Genomic DNA, 7,556 nt, shown 5'->3' with positions numbered 1-7,556 from the left:
GCCTGTGATTGCCTGAGTATCCTCTCATGAGGCTGTTGTTCTTCTTCTGGAATCAACCATCCAGCGTCTGTAGGCTTGATCATCAGTCACATCGGTGAATCCTCCAAGTCATACTCACCATCAGCCGGTGGAGTCACACATGCTCTCACATCATCCATGTCTCATCATCGTGCTGAACCGGTGCCTTCGGATCATCGCAGAGGTGCTCCTCAGCGGGTGAGAACACAATGTTCTCCAAGGATAAGAAGTCTGTGAACCCAGGCATAGGGAGCTTGCAGTACAGAGGGTTCCCTTCTTTGTCCTGGAACTTGTAGGTGGTCTCGTCGCGCAGGATGTGGCATGCGATCAGGTAAGGAGTATCGATGTACTCATCGCAGAGACGACCGTGTAAGAGCTGAGGTTGACGTTGAAGTGCTGGAACAAGGGAGTGAGCAGACTGCCGCAACGATCCTTCTTAATTCATCAGTTCGAACCAGTGTGTCTCTGCGTTCAGCGAACATGGAGATGAGATGATACCCTGGTTGGTCTTGACTTCCTGGATCGGGGTGATGTTCTCTCTGCGCATCTCGTCCTCAAGTCCCGTGTAGAGAACTTGGAGCTCTCCATTCGTGATCTTGGAGGTGTACTCCTTCGCGAACAAGACATTGGACACAATCTTGGCGATGATCCGGATAGCAGGGTTCCGGATCTGCGACTGATAGGCCTTGCGAGAGGTGAACTTGCCGGCTGCGATGAGATCCCAAAAGGTGTCTGCCGGTTTGAACTTCCTTTCCACTGAAATCCCCTTTGGCGTGTCTGCAATCTCGAATAGGGAGTTCAGGTCGTCGAGAGAGATGGAACAGAACTTGCCATCAGCCATGAAGGAGAAGAAGCAGTTCTCATACGAAGGCGCATTGGGGTTCTGGTAAGTGATCTTGCACGTCGCGAGCACTTGCCTGACCAAGTCGGGGTAGAGAACTTGAGCCTGGTAGCAGAGAGGCATGATTCCCATAGCCTGCATCGTGTCGAACACCTCAGTGTCAAGGCCTAGATCGCCTAGTGTTTGCTGGTTCACGAATCGCGTGGGCAAGATCTCTGCTAGGAGGAGCTTGTTGTAAACCGCCGCCGACTCTTTGTCCCATCCCTCGACGTTGAAGTCAAGGAGCATCTGATCATTAAGGTCGATGGGCGCTCCCTCAGTCTTGTTCGGCCACGGGTACCCAGGTGGAGCACTCGCGGCTGGAGAAGCCGTGCTCTTGGTGACTCTAGCGTTCCGCATCTTTGGAGGCATCTACAAGACAAAACAAAATCCAATATCAGCACAGTTCATCGGTTGTTCTAGAAACGATGGAACAATCCAATCTTCTTGTTCTACTCAAGTCCATCGATTACTAGACAACCTATACAAGCCTCAATCTTAACAGTAGAAATCGCAAGGGCCAAGAATCACAAGCAACAAATCGGTTCCTCTTCCATTGAAACTCAATCAAGAATTCAATCCTAGTAGCAAGTATACTATCAAGAGCTACAACCTAGGATGAAATCGCAAATCATAAAGGAAAGAGAGAATCCAAGAAATCACTCCCAAATCGCGATTTGCATGCGCAAAAAGGGAGAGAGTTCTTGGTGATTACCTTGATTGGAGAGATGATTCCTTCAAAATAACCCAATCTCAAGAGAATCCCAAGAGTTTAGAACCAAAATCGATGAGAAAAGAGAGAGGTGAGTTTGCGATTTTTAGGGTTCTAGGGGAGGTGGTTTGCGGCGAGAGAGATGAAGTGGGGAAGTGGAATGTTTGGGTTTTTAATAACCAATCAAAACCGCTTCCCCTTCCCCTTTTTCTTTTATTTTTTTTTTTTTTTTTTTTTTTTTTTTTTGTTTCGAGAACTTACCTGGGAACAATCGGCGGAACAACCGCTGGAGTGCTCTCCTGGAGTGATCTCGAATTTTCTTGATTTTTCAACCTGCAAGTTAGTTCCTAGGAAGATAAAGACAAAGAGAAAACAATATTTACACTCACCAGTGGGTTGCCTCCCACCAAGCGCTTGTTTTCTGTCACTAGCTTGACTTCAATGAGCCGATTAGGCTTGAGGGGGATCGCTCAAGGGTATCTCTACACCTTCAGCGATTGTTGTGTCAGCAAGATATGGCTTGAGACGCTGACCATTGACAACAAATTCTCCTCCTCTTGTGTCCAGCAACACAACAGCTCCATAAGGGCGAACCTCCTTAATGGTGAAAGGTCCAGACCATCTAGATTTGAGCTTTCCAGGGAACAGCTTAACCCGTGAATTGAAGAGTAAAACCTGATCGTTCGGAGCAAAGCTTCTGCTGATGATCCGCCTGTCGTGGAACGCCTTGGTCTTTTCCTTGTAGATCTTAGAACTCTCATAGGCCAGATGCCTGATCTCCTCCAACTCGTGGATCTGAATGGTTCGCCTCTCCTTGGCAGGTTTGATATCGAAGTTGAGTAGTTTGACAGCCCAAGCCGCCTTGTACTCTAGCTCAACAGGTAGGTGGCACGCCTTGCCATAGACCAGATGATAGGGAGTGGTCCCTAAAGGGGTCTTGTAGGCTGTTCTGTATGCCCAGAGAGCATCGTCAAGCTTAAGGGACCAATCCTTGCGGGTGGTGTTGACAGTTTTCTGCAGGATGTTCTTGATCTCTCTGTTTGAAACTTCCACTTGACCACTTGTTTGAGGATGGTAGGCGGTTGCAACCTTGTGTTTCACACCATTCTTGCTCAGCAATCCTTGGAACAACTTGTTGATAAAGTGTGTTCCACCATCGCTTATTACCACTCTAGGCACTCCAAATCTTGGGAAGATGATGGAGGTGAACATCTTGGTTACAACTCGCGCATCATTGGTTGGACTAGCAATCGCCTCTACCCACTTGGAGACATAGTCCACAGCAACTAGGATGTACTCATTCTTGTGTGAGACTGGGAAAGGTCCCATGAAATCGATCCCCCAGCAATCGAACACTTCAACTTCCAAGATGTAGTTCTGAGGCATCTCGTTTCTCTTACTTATACTCCCCATCCTTTGGCATGAATTGCATCGAGATATGAAGGCGTGAGCATCTCTGAACATAGTGGGCCACCAGAAACCGGCTTGGAGGATCTTGGAAACAGTCTTGAAGGTGGCAAAGTGACCAGCATAAGAGGAACCATGGCAGTGGTGAAGGATCCCTGGAATATCAGCCTCCGGAACACATCTCCTGAAGATCCCATCCTTGCCTTGCCGATAGAGATACGGCTCATCCCAGAAGTAGTGCCTTGCCTCCCTCAGAAATTTCCTCTTCTCATTCCCTGTGAACCTCAAAGGCTCTTTCTCAGCTGCCAAGAAGTTGGCAATCTCAGCAAACCATGGAAGGTTCGGGTACTCCTTCTGGATCACTGCAACAAATGATCCTTCTACGCTGGAACAGTCCTTAATGGCAGGTGACGACTGCTCCATGTTGCGCAGACCAATCGCATTGACGTACTCCATCGGTTGTTCCACATCAAGAACTGTCTCATCTGACACTTTCATCCTGGAGAGATGATCCGCCACTCCATTATCAACCCCCTTCTTGTCTCTTATCTCTAGATCAAACTCTTGGAGCAAGAGGATCCATCGTAAGAGCCGCGGTTTAGCATCCTTCTTCGTGAGCAGGTACTTGAGAGCCGCGTGGTCTGTGTGCACAATCACCTTTGATCCAACCAGATAGGATCTGAACTTCTCAAAAGCGAACACGATGGCAAGGAGCTCCTTCTCTGTGGTTGCGTATCGGCATTGAGCTTCATCTAAAGTTCTGCTTGCATAGTAGATCACGTGAAGCTTCTTGTCTTTACGCTGTCCAAGGACTGCTCCCACTGCAAAATCACTTGCATCTGTCATGATCTCAAAAGGGAGATCCCAGTCTGGAGGTTGGACAACTGGTGCACTGACTAGAGCTCCCTTGATCGTGTGGAATGCGGCTAAGCAGTCACTGTCAAAGGCAAACTGAGCTTCCTTGCAGAGCAGCCGAGTGAGTGGTCTCGCGATCTTAGAGAAGTCTTGGATGAACCTCCTGTAGAAACCGGCGTGTCCCAGGAAACTCCGAATTCCCTTCACTGAAGTTGGTGGTTGCAGACTCATCATGACCTCGATCTTTGCCTTGTCCACCTCAATGCCTTTCTCGGATATCTTGTGTCCCAGAACAATCCCGTCTCTAACCATGAAGTGGCATTTCTCCCAGTTCAGCACTAAATGCTTCTCCTCGCATCGCTTCAGTACCCTGCACAAATTTGACAAACAGACATGAAAGGAGCTTCCATAGACGCTGAAATCGTCCATGAAAACCTCCATTATGTCTTCGATCAGATCAGTAAAAATAGACATCATGCATCGCTGGAAGGTCGCTGGAGCATTGCACAAGCCGAAGGGCATCCTCCTGTATGCATATGTTCCATAAGGGCATGTGAACGTCGTCTTCTCCTGATCATCTGGGTGGATGGGAATCTGAAAGAAACCTGAATAACCATCTAAAAAGCAATAGTAAGGGTGGTTAGCCAATCTCTCAAGCATTTGATCAATAAAAGGAAGTGGGAAGTGATCCTTACGAGTCGCAGCATTCAATTTACGAAAATCAATGCACATGCGATGACCAGTAACTGTTCTAGTGGGGATCAATTCATTCTTTTCATTGGTTATTACAGTGATCCCACCTTTCTTAGGTACTACATGCACAGGACTGACCCACTTACTATCAGAGATCGCATAGATCACACCTGCTTCTAGAAGTTTCATTATCTCTTTCTTTACAACATCTTTTAGATTCGGGTTTAACCTCCTCTGATGTTCTACAGAAGTCATCGATTCATCTTCTAGGTGTATTCTATGCATGCACAGATCAGGTGAAATGCCAGGTATGTCAGCTAGAGAGTAACCTAAAGCCTTACGATATTTTCTCAGCTCACACAAAAGCAGAGCAGTCTCTGCATTGTTCAGGTCAGCATTCACAATGACAGGATATGTGGAGTTGGGTCCAAGAAATGCATACCTGAGTCCCTTGGGAAGGGATTTTAGCTCTACCTTTGGAGCTTTCAGCTCGCTCCATGAGTCATCGGGCTGAGCTGCCGGAACAGTCGGGTTCTGAGGCGTGGTAGTTCCAGTCGATGTGCTGGAGTCACTGTTCTCCCCCAGACTTAGATTCGCCACCGTCCTCTCCATACTCCTGGCTGAATCCAGGAACTTGGCATAGGCATCAGCATCAACACTCTCTAAGCTTTGCTCGGCTTCAGCTCTGACTAAGGCGAGTTCAAGTGGATCCTCGGTGAGAATCTCCTCGATCATTCCTTCATGCGGCTCTAGGGGATCACCATCTTCTTGGACAGTGAAGGTTTGTCCATCCAGCATCGGCTTCTTGAGCATCTGATCCATCTCAAACTTCATCACAATATCTCCAAGGTGGAGATCGATCTTTCCTTGTCGGACATCAATGATAGCTCCAACAGTGCAGAGGAATGGTCTGCCTAGGATCAGGGGATCATTGGAGTCTTCCTCGACTTCCAGAACAACGAAATCGGCAGGAACAATTGTATTCCCAACCAGAACTTGAAGATCTTCGAGGATTCCAACTGGAGACTTCACAGATCGATCAGCAAACACTAGTGACATCCTGGTAGGCTTGAAATCCGTGTATCCAAGGCGCTTAGCCACAGTATATGGCATGAGATTTATGCTCGACCCTAGATCGACGAGTGAGCATGAGAAGAGTGTTCTGCCAATCTGAACCGAGAGAACAAATTTTCCCGGATCACCCAACTTCTTAATCCTTCTGTTCTGGAGCACCGCACTGCACTCCTTAGAGACAAGCATGAACTCGCTGTCATCAGATATCTTCCCAGAGATCAATCCCTTGACGAAGCTACGCATGGATGGTATCATTTGGATCGCACTCATCAGAGGGAGCTTGACAGTTAGGTCTTCCAGCATCTTCCTGCACCTCATCTCTTCCTTATCCTTGCGTGTAGCCTTAGCTGGAACAGGGTAGGGCACTTTCGGTACATACTGACGAGCAGGAGAAGGTGCTGCAGTCGGTGGAACAACCCCAGCGGGTCGCTCTGCTTCAGGCGGAACAGTCTCAGTAGGTTGTTCTGCGTCTTCCTCATCTGTGGGTTCAGCTTTAGAAGGCTGATCCGACTCCTTCTGCTTCCCTTTCTCAGCCGATGTGAATCTCCTGGGGTCTAGATCAGGCAGTTGCTTTCCACTCCTCAACCCTACTGCATTGCACTCCTTGGGGTTCTTGTCTGTTTTCCCAGGGAGAGTTCCTTGCTGTCTCTTCACGTTCTCAGCAGTTTGAGCAATCTGAATATCCATCTGTCTCATATGGCTTGAGACATTGTCATACTTCACACTCAGGTCATTGAACATATGATTCATCCTGGTGTTGATGTCGTTTGTGACCTGGTTCAGTGCTTTCCCTTGGATCTGCTGTCCTTGGAGCAGCTGGCTCATCATATTGGCGAGACTCTTCATGTCATCATGCGGAGCAGTCTGAGTCGGTTGTGCAGCTTGCTGATTAACCGGCTGTTTCTGGCTGTGGAACTGAGCATTCTGAGCTGGGTTAAGGACAAAGGTTCTTCCCTGATTGCCATAAGGCCTTTGGTATCCACTGTTCTGACCCTGGTTCCCTTGAGCCTTATCGTCTGGTTTAGGGGCATTGAACAGGTGGGGATTGTTCCTCACGTTAGGGTTCGGGTGATAGTTCTTGAACTGCCATCCTTGCCCATTCACATAGCTCACTTCATGCTGATCCTCAGCCGACTGATCTGCCTCTGATGTGCCTTCTGCGGTAGCTTTATCCTGTGGGGATTCTTCCATGATGAAGACCTGGTTCTGGTTACTCTTGATCAGCTGGTCGACCTTGGCAGAGAGCTCATCAATCTTGCTGTTGTCGATGCTCTTCACCTTCTGAGTGCGATCAGTCTCGCGGTTATTGTCAGCTGAGCTTGAGGCCATGTTCTCAATCAACTCGAATGCACCTTGAGTGGACTGAGTCATGAAATCTCCTTTACTGGCTGAGTTCAAAGCGTTCCTGTACTCCCAGCCTACTCCATCGTAGAACACTCCCAGCAGATAGTCTTCCTCAAAACCGTGATGTGGGCATTCTCTGCGGTAGACATTGAATCGCTCCCAAGCATCACAGAACGGCTCGTCTACCAGCTGTTTGAAGGTCACGATCTTCTGTCTCAGAGCTGCCGTCTTCGATTTCGTGTAGAAGTGGCTTAAGAAAGCCTCTCGGACTTGTTCCCAAGTGGTGAGTGATCCGGTGGGTAGTGAATCAAGCCAGCGAGCAGCTTTCCCATCAAGAGAGAAAGGGAACAGAGTACACTTGATGTAATCGGGTGGTACTCCATTCGCTTTAGTGAAACCACACATCTTCTCAAAGTGCTCGATGTGGTCCATCGGTATCTCAGCAGGAAGCCCATTGAAGATCTTCCTTTGCACTAGACTTATCAAGGCTGGCTTGATCTCGAAGTCTTGCCTTGTGCACGGTGGAGGGGTTATGGCAGATCGCGTAGCGGGCAGATTACGCAGTAAGTTTCT

The 7,556-nt window shown here is 48.3% G+C and overlaps 1 non-coding gene across 1 annotated transcript; it reads left to right on the top strand.

Moving 5' to 3' along the window:
- The first annotated feature begins 7,098 nt into the window (after positions 1-7,098).
- On the top strand, positions 7,099-7,205 carry LOC130504878 (small nucleolar RNA R71). Its single transcript, XR_008941450.1, has one exon. It is a non-coding gene; the product is annotated as a small nucleolar RNA R71 (small nucleolar RNA).
- Positions 7,206-7,556: the final 351 nt, after the last annotated feature.

This window comes from Raphanus sativus, unplaced genomic scaffold (genome assembly GCF_000801105.2).
Source record: "Raphanus sativus cultivar WK10039 unplaced genomic scaffold, ASM80110v3 Scaffold1860, whole genome shotgun sequence".
In the NCBI taxonomy this organism is placed as follows: domain Eukaryota; kingdom Viridiplantae; phylum Streptophyta; class Magnoliopsida; order Brassicales; family Brassicaceae; genus Raphanus; species Raphanus sativus.
Note: the sequence above shows the minus strand (reverse complement) of the source record. Positions and strands in the feature narration are given on the sequence as shown.